Below are 21,350 nucleotides of genomic sequence, written 5' to 3' on the forward strand. Positions count from 1 at the left end.
GTCTCAAGGAGTGAATGGGGACAGGAATGCAGACAGAGAAGAGACCTCTTGGACAGCCCTTGTGTCCAAGTCAAGAAGTAGACAAAACAGACACTATCTGTCCCCTATGTCAATATGCTCACCCTTCTGTACTATGTCTCAATAGTTGGGTCTCACCAGGGCTTTTCTCTCGTCTGTGACCCCATAGAGAGACCTCACCTACTCTACACACACACACACACACACACACACACACACACACACACACACTACATTACACGTACGTACTGTACATTCTCTGTGCATAATCACATGTACACACACGCGCACACACACAGGGCCGTTTCTAGCATTTTCAGGGCCCTAAGCAATATTTAGTTGGGCCCCCTCACCCACCTCGCAGGCAAAAAAAATGTGTGAACCCCCTCTTGGTGGAGGAGAGAAAAATGTGTACAGTAGCTTTAAAGTTCTACACATTTTGCCATGGTGCACAGAGAAAATGTTTCCGTTTTAAAGCCAATTTCATGCTGTTCCACTCATTTTGCCATGAGGGGAGAGAAAACTTGGCAGTTTTATCACAAATTTCCAGCAATTCCACACATTTTGGGGTTGAGAGACAAAATTGCAGTTTTAAAGTTTATTTCCTGCAGTGGTACACATTTCGCCGTGGATGGAGAGAAAATGTTGCAGTTTTACAGCTGATTGCCTGCAGTTATACACATGTTTCCATGACTTATGCCATATTCATAATTTCTTGAGAGATATGAACAAAAACAATGAAAATTAAATCCTGAAATATCTCATTTACATAAGATTTCACACCCCCTAGTCAAGACTTTTTAGAAGAACCTTTGGCACTGATTACAGCTGTGAGTCTTTCTGGGTAAGTCTCTAAGAGTCATAGAGTGCTATTGGTGTCACTACAGGCCCTGGTTCGATCCCGGGCTGTATCACAACCGGCTGTGATCAGGAGTCCCATAGGGCGGTGCACAATTGTCCCAGCGTCGTCCTGGTTCGGGGAGGGTTTGGCCCGGGCTAGGCTGTCATTGTAAATTAAGAATTTGTTCTAAACGGACTTGCCTCGTTAAAAGAAATATGTTTGAAAATATGGAAAGTGGTACTCAGTAATGTGTTCATTTGGAAACGTTCACTCTGTCAATTAGGTTAATATGTGGGAGTAAGTACAAAGTGGAAGTTACTAAAATCCTCAGTTTTCTCCTATCACAGCCATTGAACTGTGTAACTGTTTTAGTCACCATTGGCCTCATGATGAAATCCCTGAGCAGTTTCCTTTCTTTCTGGTAACTAAGTTAGGAATGACGCCTGTGTCTTTGTAGTGACTGGTTGTATTGCTACACCATCCAAAGAGTAATTAATAACTTCACCATGTTCAAATGGATATTCAATGTCTGCTTTTTTTAAAACTCATCTACCAATAGGTGCCCTTATTTGCGAGGCATTGGAAAAGCTCCCTGGTCTTTGTGGTTGAATCTGTGTTTGAAATGCACTGCTCGACAGTGTCACCTTGCAGATAATTGTATGTGTGGGGTGCAGAGATGAGGTAGTCGTTTCAAAATCATGTTAAACACTATTATTGCACACAGAATAATTCCCTGTAACTTATTATGTGACTTGTTAAGCACATTTTTTTACTCCTGAACTTATTTAGGCTTGCCATAACAAATGAGGTTGAATACTTATTGCCTCAAGACATTTCAGCTTTTCAGTTTGAATTACTTTTCAAAAACAAATCAACAAATATAATTGAACTTTGATATTATGAGGTATTATCTGTCGGCCAGTGAAAAAAAAAGGTAATTTAATCCATTTTAAACTCAGGCTGTAACACAACAAAATGTGTAGAAAGTCATACTTCCTGAAGGCACTGTAAATTTATATTTCTCTGAGTATTTAAATATTTTGGCCTGAATCAACTATTTAATTAATTTTGTAATTTTTTATTTGTGATATCCAATTGGTAGTTACAGTCTCGTCCCATCGCTATTCAAATAATTTCCTATAAATATAGTCAGTTATTGGAAAACATTTAAAAATACTTATTTCAAATACTATTTTCAAATACCTGGGTAAAATGCATGGGAATGTATTTGAGTCAGTGTATTTGAGTATTTTCATATACATACCAATACTACCCAAGTGTATTTCCAAATACATTCCAAACATTCAACTAGTCTTTTCACATACTTCGAAATGTATGTGAAAGTAATTTGAAGTAGTATTTGAACAAAGGCCTGGCGTGTGTGCATCTGTATTTGTGTGTTTGTGTTTGTGTGATAGCAGCCAGGTTGCTCAAGATCCACTGCGAAATTTGACGTTGGTCCAGGTAAACAGGATGTCGGGAGAGGACATCAAAACCCTCTTGGAGCAACCGTGAGCACTACTACCATTAAGTAGGCTTGGGATTTGATAGGCCATTGTGAACTATAATGGGTGTAATCCCCGAGCTCTGGCTCCGAGGGTCAAGAGTTCAACTGCAGTGCTAGGCAGACATTTATTTAAAAAACATGTTTTTTTCGATCCCTGGATCTCAGACCGTTTTTATGTGACACAATGTGTCTCGATCTCAAAAGGCTTGTCAAAACCCATATAAAATAGCTTTTTTGTAAAGCCAGCTCTTTCCAAAGACAACATCGTTTTTTTCCGGTCCTCGACTTTAAACAAAATATCGGACATAAGTGCATACATATAAAAGAGTAGATTATTCAACTTTACAGTTCTGTTTCTCGGTATGGTAAGGGGAAGGGGATGCCTAGTCAGTTGCGTAACTGAACGCATTCAAGCGAAATGTGTCTCCAGCATTTAACCCACTGCTGTTATTTCACAGGTGAAAATGAACTAAATCAGGTCACCAGGTTTCTGCTTTCTGAGTAATGGAAGAGAGGAAAGAGAAGAAAAGGGGAAGGATTGGTATGTTCCCTCCTGCCTTACACCCCTTGGGCACATTGTATTCCAAATGAACACTCACTCACACACCACATGAACACAAACATGCTTGTACACTTTTCTCAACGTTTCCCAGAAGACATTTCTATGGAACACACCCTTTGCCCCTGAGCGCTGGCTGGTCACATGCTTGACCTGTTCTACTGGCCCAGCCACACCTTTGCAAATACACGTGGATGCACGCAAACACACACGCAAACACACACACACATACACATACACACAAACACACACACACACACACACACGCTCATACACAATCATAGACACACATACACACCTGTTTTTGACCTCACCCGCAAGTGATCTGAGTGCTGAGTGATGCTTGGAGGCTCTCTAGGTAAGTAAATACGACCGCATGAAAGACGTCTCTCACACACACGCACACACACACACACACACACACACACACACACACACACACACACACACACACACACACACACACACACACACACACACACACACACACACACACACACACACACACACACACACACACACACACTTCCCGTGTCTGTGTAGGTTCCGTTGGGTTGCTGTAGTATTTATTTGTTCCTGCTGTTTAAAGACATTGCTGATTGGAGAGTGTCTATCATTACAGCACATTGCTGCTACTAATTAACCTCCTAACAATTTACAATAGGCCATGCCGTTTACGTGGCTATGCTAACACGGTAACAATTACCGAAATACAGAATTATCACACAGAAACATCGTTCACTGAGGCAAACGCCACATAATTAAGGGAAGAGTTTGTGTGTGTTCATGGCATGAACCACACACACGCACACACACACACATGCACGCACACACACAGGCCAAATTCTGATCTGGCCACAGCATAAACAGCCTGTTTTGGATTAAAAAGCAGTGAACTTTCGCCACGTAAATTATTCCAATTTTCCTCTGACTCCTCTTTTCTTTCACCCAATCTATTTCTCTTCTTCCTTTCGTTCTCTTTTCAAACGCTCATTAAACCAGAGCACTAATGATCGTGTAATGAGAGCACTTAATACCTCAAACCAAAGTTGATTCTATTTATTTGGTATTTAACGCTCTGCTCTATATTTCCAGTGGGATGTGTGCAAGTCTATTAAGACAGAAGCTGTTTTACAGTATGTCCTGGAAATAATCAACATCTATTTTTGGTGGGAAACCTTCATTCAAGAGCCTCCGTCTGTATGTTTACCTTTTTAACAAACATTGTCACTCAACATGTGTGTATTGTCCCTGACACTTTACATACACCTGCTTCCACGCATGCGAACGCACACATGTACACACTCCCTCTGCTGATGTGATATTCAAGTTACGAGGAAGTTTGTATGGCATGACATGTGACCCAGTCACAATTTCCTTGAGTAATTCCAAGAACAAGTCTGTACACTCAAATACTCCATAGAATGTTCTCAAAAACCTGAGCCAGATCTGGTTGTTTTGGATTGATTGCCACTCTGAAAAAAATATAAATTGGAGCTCTGTTCAATTAGCCCCCACCGACCCTTGATAGCCTGTGACTGATTCAGACCAGGGAAAACAGGTATGTGCCACTATCTGAGCAATCACAGCCTTCAATTGATCCGAACCAGAGGGAGAAGATAAAACCAGCAGACACTACTGGTGCGTGAGGACCAGTGTTACCAATGACTGTCTTATGTCAAAGGATTCATCCTGTTTGTTGTCAGTGAACGACTGACATTAAGGGGATGTGGATGTGTGTGTGCAGTGAGTATATGGTGGCGGTAGTGGGGTTATGTGGGCGGCTTGTGTGTGTGTGTTTGGTCGTGGCGGTCTTGCAGTGTCCTGGGGGGCTTGGGGCTTGAATGTCAGTTTCTCTAATACCGGGAATCGGTGAAAAGGTCAGACTCAGTTGCCTGACCAGCACCAGGGGTGTGTGTGTGTGTGTGTGTGTGTGTGTGTGTGTGTGTGTGTGTGTGTGTGTGTGTGTGTGTGTGTGTGTGTGTGTGTGTGTGTGTGTGTGTGTGTGTGTGTGTGTGTGTGTGAGGGTGGGGTAGGGGAGGGCTGGGGGGGCGGGGGTCTGCCACACCAAGTGCGGGAATTGATTGTCTAGCGGAAGGAGAGGAAATGAGGAGCAAAAAGAAAAATGGAGATCTGGTGAGCGTGGAGAGCAGAACAAAGAGAGGGAGGAGGAGTGTGTCGGAGCCAAATTCAGATATGCATGGCTGCTTTTTAAATGATGGTCAATCCTTTATTACTCTCCTCTCTCTCGCTTTGTCCTTCTGCCTTCCAGCATACAGTTACCTGTGTAAGAGCAAGGACACTGCCCCCCCCCCCCCCCCCACACACACACACACACACACACACACACACACACACACACACACACACACACACACACACACATAATCAGGAAATACAGCATATACAGTATATATTAAATTCAAGAATTTTAAGTATCATTTTCAAACCGCCTTCAGTTATTTTCATAATTGAGTAAATAATGCAATAGAGCCAAAGCCAGGCCAGGTCAAATGTGTATGAAGGGTTTGTCAAAGTCCAAAACGTGTTCTCACCGCAGTATTCTAGAATATTGGACCGTTGGCTCTCGTATTTTTGGATTTCTAAGCGAAGCAATTTCCCCAAGTAGTCTCAGCGAGGTGTAGCTGTGTTACAATGGGATGCTGGACTATCGCATCTTAGCGTCTTTGGTCTGATTTACGCTTTACTCATCAGCTAACTCTCTGTTATTGTTACTTAGGGGCTTGTACTGGTTGCTGGTATTCATCATACACATTCTCTGTCCCTCTCCGCTCACTTCCCTTCTCTCTTTCCTTCCTCACCCCATCCTCTCCCACTCCCTCTGTAAATACTCCCCTCCTGTCTATCTCTCCTTGTCCTGCAGCCCTGTGGGTCAGATTACAGCAGAGCTGGGAGGCTGGAGTTGGTCAAGTGGTCTGTACAAGGTCAATACCAATGGAACACCCTGAGCCAGGAAGGCGGAGGGGTAGATAGGGGGACAGAAGTAGTTGGGGGGGGGGGGGGGGGGGGACTTAATCTAGCGTGCTCCTCACCTTCTACCGACCAGAGCCAACACAGGACCAGCAGGCCACTGATACACAATCTATCATCTACACCCGCACCTCTGCTCGTCTCCCCTGACAATACATAGGAGAGGGAAGAAAGAGGTAAAGAGGGAAATATACAGTATATACACAAAGCGATGGAAAGGGGGAGGGAAAAAGAGCTAGAGAGCGGTGAATGTGACTAAATCGAGTGAAAAGAGAGCGGTACGGGGAGAAAAAGAAGAAGCTGTGAAATGTCGTCAGATATTACACCGTTCAATAATTCAGATGAAAGGAGTAGCTAGAAGAAAGAGCAGAGTTAACTGTGTGAGCCAGCCAGCCTGGTCATTAAGTCCTTTCCTTAGCTCCCATATCAATACATTAGCCAAGACAGGTCACATGTATTTTACATGTTCCTCTCTGCCTGAGATTGATATGGGCATAATGATGTCCTCTTCTCTCCCGTCCATTGGGAAGGGGCGGGATAGTATGTGTGTGTGTGTGTGTGTGTGTGTGTGTGTGTGTGTGTGTGTGTGTGTGTGTGTGTGTGTGTGTGTGTGTGTGTGTGTGTGTGTGTGTGTGTGTGTGTGTGTGTGTGTGTGTGTGTGAAGGGGTCAGGCAACACACGGTAAGGTTAAAGGCCTACTAGTGATACTCCGGTCACACCCCTTACCTGAACTTGCCTGCAAAGCCGTGAGGTCCTGAGTGTGTGGTGTGTGCATGAATGCGTGTGTGTTTATGTTTCGTGTTGGATACCCACGGTTCCCGATGGCAGACAAAAAAAATCAGCTGACATGTGGAATGAAACTATAACTGACTCCATAGTCTACGTTCAGAACAATTACATTGCGAGTCGGAAAACGTTTCAAGATAGTAGACTTTTTATAAACCCAGGAGCTTGTTGCCAATTCCATTAGGCAATATGAGCGTTGAGGATGGACATAACCTAGGCCTAGGTTACCAGTGAGAGAGTGGAGCAGGGAACTAGCCATCAGTAGCCTATTTGTGTGGTGCTGAAACATGCCTAGCTTATTGTCCCTGACTCCTAGCTGAGCTGAAAATGGCGTAACAGGAGAAATGAAAAGAAAGAAGAAACACCTTTCATTCTTAATTCATGGAAGGGTTTCCTTTTATCCAAATTCTGAATAAACACGCAGATAAATCAATTCCAGCAGGGAATGGGAATAGACTTTTAGCCTACTACTCTGGAGCCATAAAAACAATTAAATAAACTATTTGTCGGGTCACGGATTGGCTCTCGGAACAATTATACAGTATGTGGGTGTGTCGGGTTGCAGAGAAAAATATGTCCTTATGTCGGATATCGGATGGGGCTCGGAATTGATGTGGCCGGCACGGGGCGGGGGAGGCACCAAAACATGTACCCATGCAGGACAGTGTTTATGTGTGTGTGAGGGACAAAGGGCAGCTGTCCCTTTTACTGTAGACCCCCTTCATTCCCTGACCTTGTTCCACCTCCATACTGACGACTCAAATCACTGGCCTGGCACCATCTCATCCACTAGGCCATGGCCATGTTTAGTATCTCTACACACTAAAAACCAAGATGGTTAATTAGTGGTGTTATAGGACTGTTTTTACGTATTCCTGGCTGACCCAGTGTGTGTGTCCAGAGTTTGGTCACTGAGGGCCCGGTGATGATCTGTTCTCTAATCTGAGGGTTCACCGCCATGAGCCGGTTGAGTGGACAGCTTTTATAAGTACTGCAAGGCCATGGCATTACCACACACATGCGCGCGCACACACACAGACACACAGACACACAGACACACAGACACACACACACACACACACACACACACACACACACACACACACACACACACACACACACACACACACACACACACACACACACACACACACACGCACACACACACACACACACACACACATTGCTATTACTGGTCACTCACTCTAAGCTGCTGAGGGCAGCCACATGACACCACGACTCTGATCTCTCTTTCTCTCTCTCTCTCTCTCTCTCTCTATTTCTCACTTTTGGCCTCTCCCTCGTTACCCCTCTCAAATCCTCTTCCTCCTTGCCCCCCCCCCCCCACACTTTCTCTCTTCTTTTCTCTCCATATCTTCCCTCTGTCCCACTCTATCTGTCCCTTCCCCTCCCTCCCCCTCTCCCTCTCCCTGGCTGTCTGTAGCCGGTGTACCCTTGCTCAGGTCTGACAAGGTTATGGCAGTGTGTTCAGTGAGTATATATTGATTTCCTCCACCACAGATCCCTGCAGCCAGGGGGGGATTCGCTGTTTCAGATAACACTCTGTCTTTACTCTTTATAACTGCAGCCCCCCTCTGTTCTCCTCTGCACCCCACCTGCCCCCCTCCCCCTCATCCATGTCCCACCGCTTTCCCTCAGGGGGGGATTGTCACACTGTCCTCCTCTCTCTCCCTCTCTCATCTGTACGTCCAGGCCCCCTGCCCCTTGTTAATGACCCGGCAACTTTCTTGTCACCAGGGCTGCTGTCCTCTCTCTCTCTCCCTCCCTCTCTCTATCTCTGTCGTATCTTCTCTTGTGCTTGTGGACCACGTAACAGAAAAACTGAAAGAGTGAGAAGCAAACACCAAAATGATCAAAAGGTTGACAGTACACAACTAACAACATACGAAAATGGTCAATAAGCAAAATGTGCTTTTTTCTCAACCCCAAAATATGCATTTTTAACATAAAATCTGCTTCAGTTATGTGATTGTTTTGGTGATGGTTCTGGCTGATTCGCTTTTGTTAGGGAAATCAGCTTTGATTGGGGGGTGGGGGCTTGAGTCTGTGAGGGTTGGAGCCCAGACAGACAGAGGCGTGAATGGCGCTCTGCCAAAGCCAATAAGAGGCTGCATTAGAAGCCAGAGGGAGGTAGTTATTCATGCATTATTCATCATTAACCAAAATATCCCTGAGATGGTTGGGTGGGGGTGTGGGGTGGTGGTGGGGGTGGGGTGGGGGTGGTGGTGGGGGCATATTGTCAGGATTATATGTAGTAAATTGTTAGAATATGTAATAATATTTAGTACTCAGTGTCTGGCATTCCATCTATTGAGATTGACAGTTCTGTTCTTAGGCAATTTGTATTTTATTTGTGCATCAGTGTCTGTAAGCTTTTGGGGACTAAGGGCACACTGCAGGCACTGTCATGCTGTGAAGGGAGTGAGTGAAAGAAAGGGAAATAAAGAGGTACAATGAAGATGGTTATTGGATTGGAGTTCATTGGACATAGATAAGGCCCAGAGGTTCTCCTGACCCTGTGACCTGACCAGGGAAAACTGCAAGCTCTACATTAGACCAATGTCCAATCTGCATCTGCATTTTGGATCATGATGCAGTTTAACCTCTATAGGATTGGTGTCCCCCTTGCGGGATGGTTGAGCTACGTAGGCTAATGTTATTAGCATGAGGTTGTAAGTAACAAGAACATTACCCAGGACATAGACATATCTAGCATCACTACTCTGGATGGTTCTGACCTAGAATATGTGGACAACTACAAATACCTAGCTGTCTGGTTAGACTATAAACTCTCCTTCCAGACTCACATTAAGCATCTCCAATCCAAAATTAAATCTAGAATCGGCTTCCTATTTCACAACAAAGCCTCCTTCACTCATGCCACCAAACATACCCTTGTAAAACGGACTATCCTACTGATCCTTGACTTTGGTGATGTCATTTACACTCTACTCAGCAAACTGGATGCAGTCTATCACAGTGCCATCCATTTTATCACCAAAGCCCCATATACTACCCACCACTGCGACCTATATGCTCTCGTTGGCTGGCCCTCACTACATATCCGTCGCCAAACCCACTGGCTCCAGGTCATCTATAAGTCTTTGCTAGGTAAAGCCCCGCCTTATCTCAGCTCACTGGTAACCATAGCAACACCCACCCATTGCACACGCTCCAGTAGGTATATTGCACTGGTCATCCCGAAAGCCAACACTTCCTTTGGCCGCCTTTCCTTACAGTTCTCTGCTGCCAATTACTGGAACGAATTGCAAAAATCTTTGAAGCTGGAGACTTATATCTCCCTCTCTAACTTTAGGCATCAGCTGTCTGAGCAGCTTACCGATCACTGTACCTGTACACAGCCAATCTGTAAATAGCACACCCGACTCATCATCCCCATATTATTATTTACCCTCTTGTTCTTTTGCACCCCAGTATCTCTACTTGCAAATCATCATCTGCACATCTATCACTCCAGTATTATTGCTAAATTGTAATTATTTTCACCTCTAGGGCCTATTTATTGCTTACCTCCCTACTCTTCTACATTTGCACACACTGTACATAGATTTTTCTATTTTTCTTTTGTGTTATTGACTGTAGGTTTGTTTATGTGTATCTCTGTGTTGTTGTTTAAAACAATGCAACTTAATATAATGTTTACATACCCGAAATTACTCATCTCATATGTATATGTATATACTGTACTCGATACCATCTACTGCATCTTGCCTATGCCGTTCTGTACCATCACTCATTTATATATCTTTATGTACATATTCTTTATCCCTTTACACTTGTGTGTATAAGGTAGTCGTTTTGGAATTGTTAGGTTAGATTACTCATTGGTTATTGCTGCATTGTCGGAACTAGAAGCACAAGCATTTCGCTACACTCTCATTAACATCTGCTAACCATGTGTATGTGACAAATACATTTGATTTGATTTGATTTTGATTTGATTTTTGTCGCACTGCTTTGCTTAACTTGGCGAGGTCACAGTTATAAATGACAACTGGTTCTCAACTGGCCTACCTGGTTAAATAAATAAAGGTGGAAAAAAAAAAAAAAAATAATAATAATAATATATATATATATATGATATGGGCAGAAAGCTTCAATAATTGTTAATTTAACTGGACTGTCCAATTTACAGTAGCTATTACAGTGAAATAATACCATGCTATTGTTTGAGGAGAGTGCACAATTATGAACTTGAAAATGTATTAATAAACCAGATAGGCATATTTGGGCAGTCTTGATACAACATTTTGAATATATATAATGGTTCATTGGATCAGTGTAAAAACGTTGCACATACACTGCTGCCATCTAGTGGCCAAAATCTAAATTGTGCCTGGGCTGGAATAATACATTATGGCCTTTCTCTTGCATTTCAAAGCTGATGGTAAAACATTTAAATACGCAGGTTTTTCTTTGTATCATCTTTTACCAGATCTAATGTGTTAAATTCTCATACATTAATTTCACATTTCCACAAACTTCAAAGTGTTACCTTTCAAATCAAATCAAATCAAATCAAATCAAATGTATTTATATAGCCCTTCGTACATCAGCTGATATCTCAAAGTGCTGTACAGAAACCCAGCCTAAAACCCCAAACAGCAAGCAATGCAGGTGTAGAAGCACGGTGGCTAGGAAAAACTCCCTAGAAAGGCCAATACCTAGGAAGAAACCTAGAGAGGAACCAGGCTATGTGGGGTGGCCAGTCCTCTTCTGGCTGTGCCGGGTGGAGATTATAACAGAACATGGCCAAGATGTTCAAATGTTCATAAATGACCAGCATGGTCGAATAATAATAAGGCAGAACAGTTGAAACTGGTATCAAGAATATGCATATCCTTGCTTCAGATCCTGAGCTACAGGCAGTTAGATTTGGGTATGTCATTTTTTGCGAGAAATTAAGAAAAGCGTCCGATCCTTAAGAGGTGGTGTGCCAGCATGCAGACAAAACAGGCCCTTCGCAATATGTAAAATACAATTGCAAGGAAAACAAGGTTTGGAAAGCAAATGGCTCCTGCCAGACTCAGTGGCTAAGTGACTCAGTGACAAAGTGACTAAGGGTGCAGTAGAAATCCAAACGAATGAATGTGAACAGAACCAAGTGTACTTCTTCAATGAACCAAAATTGGTTCCATATAGAACCCTGTATGGGAATTATGGCAAGGGCTACTGCCAATAAATCATCATATTTTCAGCTAAGAATATAATAGAATGAACAATTAAATAATGGACAAAAGAATATAAGCGTCATTTTGAGATTTTATTATCATTACATTCATACCCAAACAAAAATAAATAAGTTAATGCAAACATACATAGTTTGGAAATATGCACTGGTTTGCCAGGCAGGCAACCCTTTCTTTGAATGATGGCCCACGTCAATCTTGCTACCAACTCTGGCTGACTTCTCTATGGAACAGTACAGTATGGGTTGTTGCCTGGCTGCTTGCTGAGAAGAAGAAGAAGAAGAAGAAGAAGAAAAGTCAAACAAAAAAAGGAGTTAATCTGCCGAAATGAAGACAAAATGCAGACGTATAATTATGATGCCGTAGAAGAACAACCTGTTGTCATCAGCAGCAGCAGCAGCAGCCCGAAAGAGCACATCCTCTGCCTCTGATAGTTGGGTTCCTGCCAGACTCTGAGCAAAACACAGAGGTAGTATTTTAAAAGTCATGTAAATGATTAACTATTGAATCACCAAGACTTATAAATCATGTAGATGCAGTACATACATCCTCTTAGTCCACTGCCCATCACGCGCATTCAACAGAGGTCAGCAACATTCAGTCCAGTCTGCCTCCATGAAACATAGTCCTCTCACGGGTTAATGTACACCATCTAGGGGAATTAAATTGTCCTGTGTGTATTTTCACAAGTCATCATGTATCTTAGGTATCCAACACAGCTATCACACGTGCACAGCATACAGAGACGATTTTGAGATGGATTTCTCCTGCAGCTCCTCAGCGGGTTGCTGCTGGAGCATTTGATCTTTTATTTATTTAACCTTTATTTCACTAGACAAGTTAGTTAAGAACCAATTCTTACTTACAATGAGTAAAACATATGCTAAACCAAACAGTAGGAATACCTTACTAATATTGAGTTGCACTCCCCCCTCCCCTTTTGCCCTCAGAACAGCCTCAGTGTTTGGGTGAATGGGCTCTACAAGTGGTCAAATGTTCCACAGGGATGCTGGCCCATGATGACTCCAGATTCTTCCCACAATCGTGTCAAGTTGGTTCGATGGCCACCCCTCAGAGCCTGGTTCCTCTCTAGGTTTCTTCCTTGGATCCTACCATTCTAGGGAGTTTTTCAGAGCCACAGTGCTTCTACATTTGCATTGCTTGCTGTTTGGGGTTTTGGGCTGGGTTTCTGTATAGCACTTTGTGACATCGGCTGATGTAAAAAGGGCTTTATAAATACATTTGATTGTGACTACAAATAAAATACTGAAATAAAAGTAACAATTAGCTAATTGCCAATGTCAGGTTGGGTATTTATCTCTATTTGGCATGTAGGTTTATTTGTAAGACTTAGCTAGCTTGCCAAGATGCTTATTAAAAGTAACCTTAGCCTACCTAACCTTGGGCTTCCGAGTGGTGCAGCGGTCTAAGGCACTGCATCTTCATGCTAGAGGCGTCACTACAGACCCTGGATAAATTCCAGGCTGTATCACAACCGGCCATTATTGGGAGTCCCATAGGGTGGCGCACAATTGGTCCAGTGTTGTCCGGGTTTGGCTGTGGTAGACCGTCATTGTAAATAAGAATTTGTTCTTAACTGACTTGCCTAGTTAAATAAATAAAGCTTTTCCCTTTCTAGCAAGCTAACGTTAGCTAGGTAGCTTACAAACAGTGGTCAGACTCTGAAACAAACTCATAGCTATCTAGCCCAGTGGAACTCAACTCTTACCCTACGAGGTCCTGAGCCTGCTGGTTTTCTATTCTACCTGATAATTGCACACACCTGGTGTTCCAGGTCTAAATCATTCCCTGATTTGAAGGGAACAATGAACAAATGCAATAGAACTAGCTTTGGGGTCCAGAGTTGAGTTTGAGGGAACTAGCCTATAGTTTGTCACATGAATATGGCTTAATGTACTTGAATTACATAATGCTTACCTTAATAAATTGAAAAATAACGTGCTAATTGGTAGGGTATTTGAGACCATCGTCCTCTTGAGTTTTCATGTTGGAATGGCAGTTGGTGGGCCATTCATTTGATTTGACCAAAAGGTTCTATAGAGAACCCCAATTAACCAATTCTTAGAGTGTATGCTTCCATTAAACACATTATTATCTCTTGCTTTTTTCCAGCATTTGGTTCACAACAGCACAGGTTTGTATGAACCTTGTTGTTTGCAACTCCAACCTCGACAACAATGTTGCAAAATACAAACGAGAGCGGGAACGTGTCGGAGGAGACAGCTAGCCATTTTTCTGACCAGGAGAATCCATGCAGCATCATTAATACGGACATACATTGCTATGCAAAGCAGCTAAAACAAACAGCAAAGCAGCTACTGTATCGTTAGCTGTCATTTCAGCGTTTGACATGACTGTTCGTTTTTGTTCGCTGCTGTTGGCTAAACTCCACGTTCGCCTACAATCTGCGGTAGGGATGGAATCCTCAAGGTTCTCTGCCTTCAATGGGTTTATATATAGAACCTTCTTTAATCTCGTACACAGAATCAAGAGGTTCTATATAGAACCCAAAATAACCCTTTTTTTCAAAGTGTGTAGTCCACTCTATACAGTGACAGGGCTTAACCTTTCGGTTTTTACTGACATGCTGCAAGTTCATATGGCTGCTTATGACTTCTTTCTGTAATCAGTAGACCACATTAAGCTGGGTTTATCATAAAGCCTTCTTTAAGTGATGTGTAATCCAAGAATGTTCCAGTATCTAATCTTGGGAGTGGTACACCCGCGCTTGTGTGCACTAATGTACACAACAGGATTTAGTGATCCTTTCTGATCACCGAGTTATAATTCTGCATTCACTGTTGTGTTTACGTTTATATCTTAGTCATATAGCAGACACTCGTATCCAGTGCGATTTACAGTAAGTGCATTCAAATACAGGCATAGTACTGCATTGTAAGCAAGGGTTGGAACGGAAATGATTTTACAATCATTCTGTTCCAAACAGAACCACAATTTTTTTTCCCATTCCAGTGTTCTGAGCAGAAAAATAAAGTTCTGAACCGGTTCAAACCAAAAAGAGAGACGTTGTATATAGCTTGTTTTCATCATTATTTTAACCTGTGAAATCTACATAGCTTTTACATTTAGCGCATGTATTTACTCCTCCAATTAGCAGCTTGATAGTTGATAGTTGTTTACAAGTTTGATTTGTCAGAAGATTTCATTGTTGAGGGGAAAGAGACAGCGAGAGAGAGAGAGAGAGAGAGAGAGAGAGAGAGAGAGGGAGAGAGAGAGAGAGAGAGAGAGAGAGAGAGAGAGAGAGAGAGAGAGAGAGAGAGAGAGAGAGAGAGAGAGAGCATGTGACATGACGTGAATTGGAATATGTTTAGGCTATTGCTAGCATCATAACTTCACTGAAATGCAGAATTACACTACATTACCAAAAGTAGGTTGGCAAACATATCATTCCAACATCATGGGTATTAATAATATGGAGTTGGTCCCTCCTTTGCTGCTATAACAGCCTCCACTCTTCTGGGAAGGCTTTCCAGCAGATGTTAGAATGTTGCTGTGGGGACTTCCTTTCATTCAGCCACGAGAGCGTTACTGAGGTTGTGCACTGATGTTGGGCGATTAGGCCTGGCTCTCAGTCGGCGCTCCAATTTATTGCAAAGGTGTTCGATGGAGTTGAAGTCAGAGCTCTGTGCGTGCCAGTCAAGTTCTTCTGCACCGATCTTGACAAACCATTTGACCTCCTTTCGTGCACGCGGGCATTGTCATGCTGAAACAGGAAAGGACCTTCTCCAAACTGTTTCCACAACCTTGGAAGCACAGAAGAGTCTAGAATGTCATTGTATGCTGTAGCCTTAAGACTTTTCTTCACTGGAACTAAGGGGCCAAACCCAAACCATGAAAAAACAGACCATTATTACTCCTCCAACAAACTTTACAGTTGACACTATACATTCGGGCAGGTATTGTTCTCCTGGCATCCGTCAAACCCAGATTTGTCCGTCGGACTGCCAGATGGTGAAGCGTGATTCATCACTCCAGGGAATGTGTTTCCACTGCTCCAGAGTCCGATGGAGACAAGTTTTACACCACTCCAGCCAACGCTTGTCATTGCGCATGGTGATCTTAGGCTTGTGTATGGCTGTTCGGCAATGGAAAACCATTTCATGAAGCTCCCAACGAGCAGTTATTTAGCTGACTTTGCTTCCAGAGGCAGTTTGGAACTTTGTAGTGAGTGTTGCAACCGAGGACAGATGATTTTCACACGCTACAAGCTTTAGCAGTCCTGTTCTGTGAGCTTGTGTGCCAATAACAGCACTTACAGTTGGCCGGGGCAGCTCTAGCAGGGCAGAAATTTGACGAACTGACTTGTTGGAAAGGTATCATCCTATGACGGCACCACGTTGAAAATCACTGAGCTCTTCACTACGGCCATTCGATTTCCATTGTTTGCCTATGCAGATTGCATAGCTGTGTGCTCAATTTTCTACACCTGTCAGCAACGGTGTGTCTGAGATGGCCATTATCCACTAATTTGAAGGGTTGTCCACATACTTTTGTATATATAGTGTATTTACTAGACATAGGGAATACACAGAGTGTACAAAACATTAGGAACACCCGCTCTTTCCATGACATAGACTGACTAGGTAAATCCAGGTGAAAGCTATGATCTCTTATTGATGACACCCGTTAAATCCACTTCAATCAGTGGAAATGAAGGGGAGGATACATGTTAGAGAAGCATCTTTAAGCCTTGAGACAATTGAGACATGGATTGGGTATGTGGGCCATTCAGAGGCGCACCGGTTTAAGTGTGTCAAGAACTTCACTCAACAATTTCCCATGTGTATCAAATATAATTAACCACCCAAAGGACATCCAGACAACTTGACACAAATGTCGGAAGCATTGGCATCACCATGGGCCAGCATCCCTGTGGAACGCTTTGGACAACTTGTAGTCCATGCCCCAAATAATTTAGAGTAACTAAGTGTTAGGAAATGTCTGTATATGTTGCTGGGAGCTGTAGCAAAATGAAAGAGTGTAACTGCTGTCCTTGTGATCTTGGCCTGTAAAAAAATGCAATATTTATCAAGATAATTGAAGTCCACAAAGATTTCCAATCAGCATTCCCTGTTGAAAGTATATGACCTTCTCTCTCTCTCTTTTTCCTGGGCACTCATAAAGGGTTCTTGATTTAGTTGATTACAGATGGCGGGGCAGTGGTAGTGTCAGTGATTATTATAATAACACACTTGACTAATGAGGTAGCATGTTTGTATCAGCCGTGGGATCTTGACTGAGTGGCGGGTGGGGAACGGGGTTGTCCAAAGTAACTCCGTCCCCTGTTTTGCATGTGAAAGAAGCGCAGGCTTTTCTCTCTGTCTGAGTCTGAAGGGGAGGAACCCTCAACTGACCAACATTCATCAATCTCAGTGAGGGGATGCGATGGGGGAACGTGAAGTGCAATGTGGTAGCTGCCAGGAAGCAATCCCCACTGCATACCAACCGTTGCACGCCAAAAATATAAGTACCTCATGGCAAACCCTATAATCACAACCTCCCGCCAAGCCAGCACCAAACCCAGACAAAAAACTGTCCAAAACGTGCGAATGACCTCCCTCTTATAAAGAAACAAACATCCTCTATGAAATAGATCTATCTTGTTCTGTCATCCAGAGACCTCCAGACCTTGGCACCTACAGTCAGGGGGCACCCGCACAAAAAAATCAGAATGGTGACATTTGCGTGGTTTTCTATCGCTCATTTGCACATCACGTCAATGATATCATGTCACCATGTGGGACTGTGGGTCAATTAACATTGTCGGATTGGGCGCCCTGATTCTAGTTTGTGAGCTAGGCAGGCTACTGCCTGGGAAGGTGTCACACTCAGAAGTAAGAGATGGGGAGGGGGGTAGGGGTAGGTTGACCTCAGGTCTCCCCACTGGAAGCCATAGGGAGGGGTGTGGGGGTAGGTTGACCTCAGGTCTCCCCACTGGAACCGGGGGAACCTATCAAATAGCACACCTCTAACTTTGTACAGTACTAATGCAATTAGTCAAATCAATCACACTACGAAATATTACCAAATAAACCATCATTTAGACTTGACTCTTGGTTGACAGTGTTGGGGTTTGGGGAATGTATTGCCATTGACAGGCTGAGAACTACATAATGGAAATTAGGTTTGTAATGTTAACACTGCTTACTAAAATTACATTGGCCAATACAGTACTGTAAACAATACTTGATTACAATACAGGTGGAAGGCCTTATGATCGCCATCCCCATGAGCGCGCCACCCCCCTCCTCTCCATGGGTGAGGTATGCAATGTCATCAATTCAGACATATGTCAGGCTGGGATGCCAAAAGGTTTTTCATGAACAATGAGGGCATTTACTGAGATGTCGATGAGAACCTATGGCCAAATGCTCAAGACCGGCTTGATTAACAACTAGTGACTGCTAAATGTTTATTTCATTCATTTTATTTGTTTCATTTGACTACAGTACACCAATGTTGTAATTATATCTGAACAATACATTTATTTTCGTATCAATGATCACCCCTTTGATCACAAATGGGATAGAAATGATGGAAATGAGATTTTCAGTCAATTTTAATGGGTAGTCCAAGTGTATTGCCTAATGTAAAAAACGGTGAAATTCAATGCAATTGACACTTGGTACTGTAGAATTACATTCAAAAGGTCAATTTAAAACATGTATCTTGCATTTTTTTGCTATTGGATTAAGATAGGCGCCAGCGGGACACCAGTCAACAGCTTCCTGTGAAATTGGGGTCCCGCAATTCAAATAAATAATCATAAAATTATGGATATTAAACATCTAGGTACATACAAGTGTCTTATAACGGCTAAACGTGTATATTATTGTTAATCTAACTGCATTGTCCGCTGGATAATAGGCTTCACAGCGAAAGCATGCCATACGATTGTTTGAGGATGGCACCCCACATCAAAAAAAATCTACCAGCACAGGCTTCATAAATCACAAATAGCAATTAAATAGCAATTAAATATTCACATACTTTTGTGAAATCTTCCTCTGATTTACAATCTAAAGGGTCCCAGCTACAACATGCATGGTCATGTTGTTAGATAAAATCCTTCTTTATATCCCAAAAAGTCACCATCAATTTGAGTAATCCCCTCCTTCAACATGCAGAGAAAGGAATCCAAAAAGCTACCTTTAAACTTTGTTAAAACAAGTCAAAATACATTTCCTCAGGTACCCTAAAATGTAATTACACTATAATATTTAATACGGAAATAAGTATGTTCAATAGAAAATAAAAATACGACTGATTTCCAACTCTAACTCCCAGTATCAAAATCCTAAATTATTCATTGTTTGGGAAGAAACAAGCCTGAAACCTTGAATAAAGACTTTTGACATCTAGTAGAAGCCATAGGAATTGCAATCTGGGAGCTGGAATTGCATATAACCCATAGCTTTCCGTTGTAAGAGCATGGGCTCTCAAAAAAAAGATTCTGTTTGGTTTTTCTTTGGATTTTGTCCTAGAATATCAATTGTGTTATAGTCTCTTACATTATTTTAACATTCTACAACCTTCAAAGTGTTTTCTATCCAACGGTACCAATTATATGCATGTCCTGGTTTCTGGGCCTGAGTAACAGGCAGTTTACTTTGGGCATGTCAGTCAGACAGGAAGTGGAGAAAAATAGACCCTAGCCTGATTAAAACACGTATGGTGTATTGAGAAGATGTTATGATTTGGTGATTATATCAATGTTCTCATGGTATTTGGATCTATGATTGTGTGATGAAAGATTTCTCCAAATAAAATAAATGCATAATCAATTATTTCGAATGTAAGACCTGTTTTGAGTTTTGCATTCGGTGTTAAGAAAATTCACCACATACTTGTGAAAATTGCACCAAAAGGATTGAAAAAAAACTGTAAGAAGGAAGGGTATCCGAGGCGGCCTTCCCAGACAAGCACTTACTTTTCAGCCAGATGGGGCACAGGGAGGGAGGGACGGAGGGTGTTGTAGACCGTGGGAGGGGAGGGCTGGTATACTGTGGACTGTGAACTGGTAAGTTACCGTTGTACACTGAACAAAAATATAAATGCAACATGTAAAGTGTTGGTCCCATGTTTCATGAGCTGAAAAAAGAAATCCTGACATTTTCCATACATGCAAAAAGCTTATTACTCTCAAATGTGCATGAATTTCTTTGCGTCCCTGTTAGTGAGCATTTCTCTTTTGCCAAGATAATCCATCCACCTGACAGGTGTGGTATATCAAGATGTTCATTAAACAGCATGGTCATTACACAGGTGCACCTTGTGCTGGGGATAACAAAAGGCCACTTTAAAATGTGCAGTTTTGTCACAGATGTCTTTGAGGAAATGTGCAATTGGCATGCTGACTGCAGGAATGTCCACCAGAGCTTTTGCAAGACAATTTAATGTTAATTTCTCTACCATAAGCAGCCTCCAATGTCGTTTTAGAGAAATTAGCAGTATGTTCAATCAGCCTCACAATCGCAGACCACTTGTAACCACGCCAGCCCAGGACCTCCACATCAGGCTTCTTTACCTGTGAGATCGTGGTGCTGAGGAGTATTTATGTCTGTAATTAAGCCCTTTTGTGGGGAAAATGTCATTTTGATTGGCTGGGCCTGTCTCCCATGTGGGTCGGCCTGGTTACTAAGTGGGGGGGCCTATGCCCTCCAAGGTCCACCCATGGCTGCACCTCTGCCCAGTCACGTGAAATCCATAGATTGGGGCCTAATTAATGTATTTCTGTTGACTGATTTACTTATATGAACTGTAACTCAGTAAAATCTTTGACATCTTTGCATGTTGAATTTATACTATTGATCAGTATATGCATTTATGTGAGTGTGTGTATTTGTGTGTGCATTTTTAGATGTGTGTGTGTGTGCGTGTGTGTGTGTGTGTGTTTACTTGGCAGAGCCCTCTTCCCATATTGTGTTCCATATGCAAAGCGCTCTGAGCCTCAGCCCTGAACCTGCACTAATCGATTTGTCTGTGAAGCCAAGGTGGTCACACTGAGACCCACAATGCACCTCTTGCTTTGTGAAATCACAGGCCCTCTGCCAGTCACCTCTGTCAGTCAAGGCAACACTGAAGAAAATAACAGGATGGAACTTTAACCCCTTACACTCTATCAAAGGAATTTTTGCACCAAGGCTATTCCAGTTTTGTGTTTTTATATTAGTTATTATTTCTGTTTGTTTTACGATTTTTATTTGAAATTCAGTTTCAGCTAGTTTTCTGATCTGATTTTCTAGTTTGTATTTAGTTTTTGTTTTAAAAATATTTCTATTTCGTTTTTAAATGATTTTGTTTCAGTTTTAGTGTTATGGGGCATTCACATCATGCAATTGACTTAGCAGAACTCCTGAGTTCCGACTGGGAAAT

General features: G+C 42.5%; 1 long non-coding RNA gene across 1 annotated transcript; it reads right to left on the reverse strand.

The window, feature by feature from the left end:
• Positions 1-11,988: 11,988 nt before the first annotated feature.
• On the reverse strand, positions 11,989-15,605 carry LOC116376221 (uncharacterized). Its single transcript, XR_004211626.1, has 2 exons — positions 12,309-15,605; positions 11,989-12,196 (listed from the first exon to the last, which is right to left on the reverse strand). It is a non-coding gene; the product is annotated as an uncharacterized LOC116376221 (long non-coding RNA).
• Between the last annotated feature and the right edge of the window lie 5,745 nt (positions 15,606-21,350).

Source organism: Oncorhynchus kisutch, linkage group LG11, assembly GCF_002021735.2.
Source record: "Oncorhynchus kisutch isolate 150728-3 linkage group LG11, Okis_V2, whole genome shotgun sequence".
Lineage (NCBI taxonomy): Eukaryota > Metazoa > Chordata > Actinopteri > Salmoniformes > Salmonidae > Oncorhynchus > Oncorhynchus kisutch.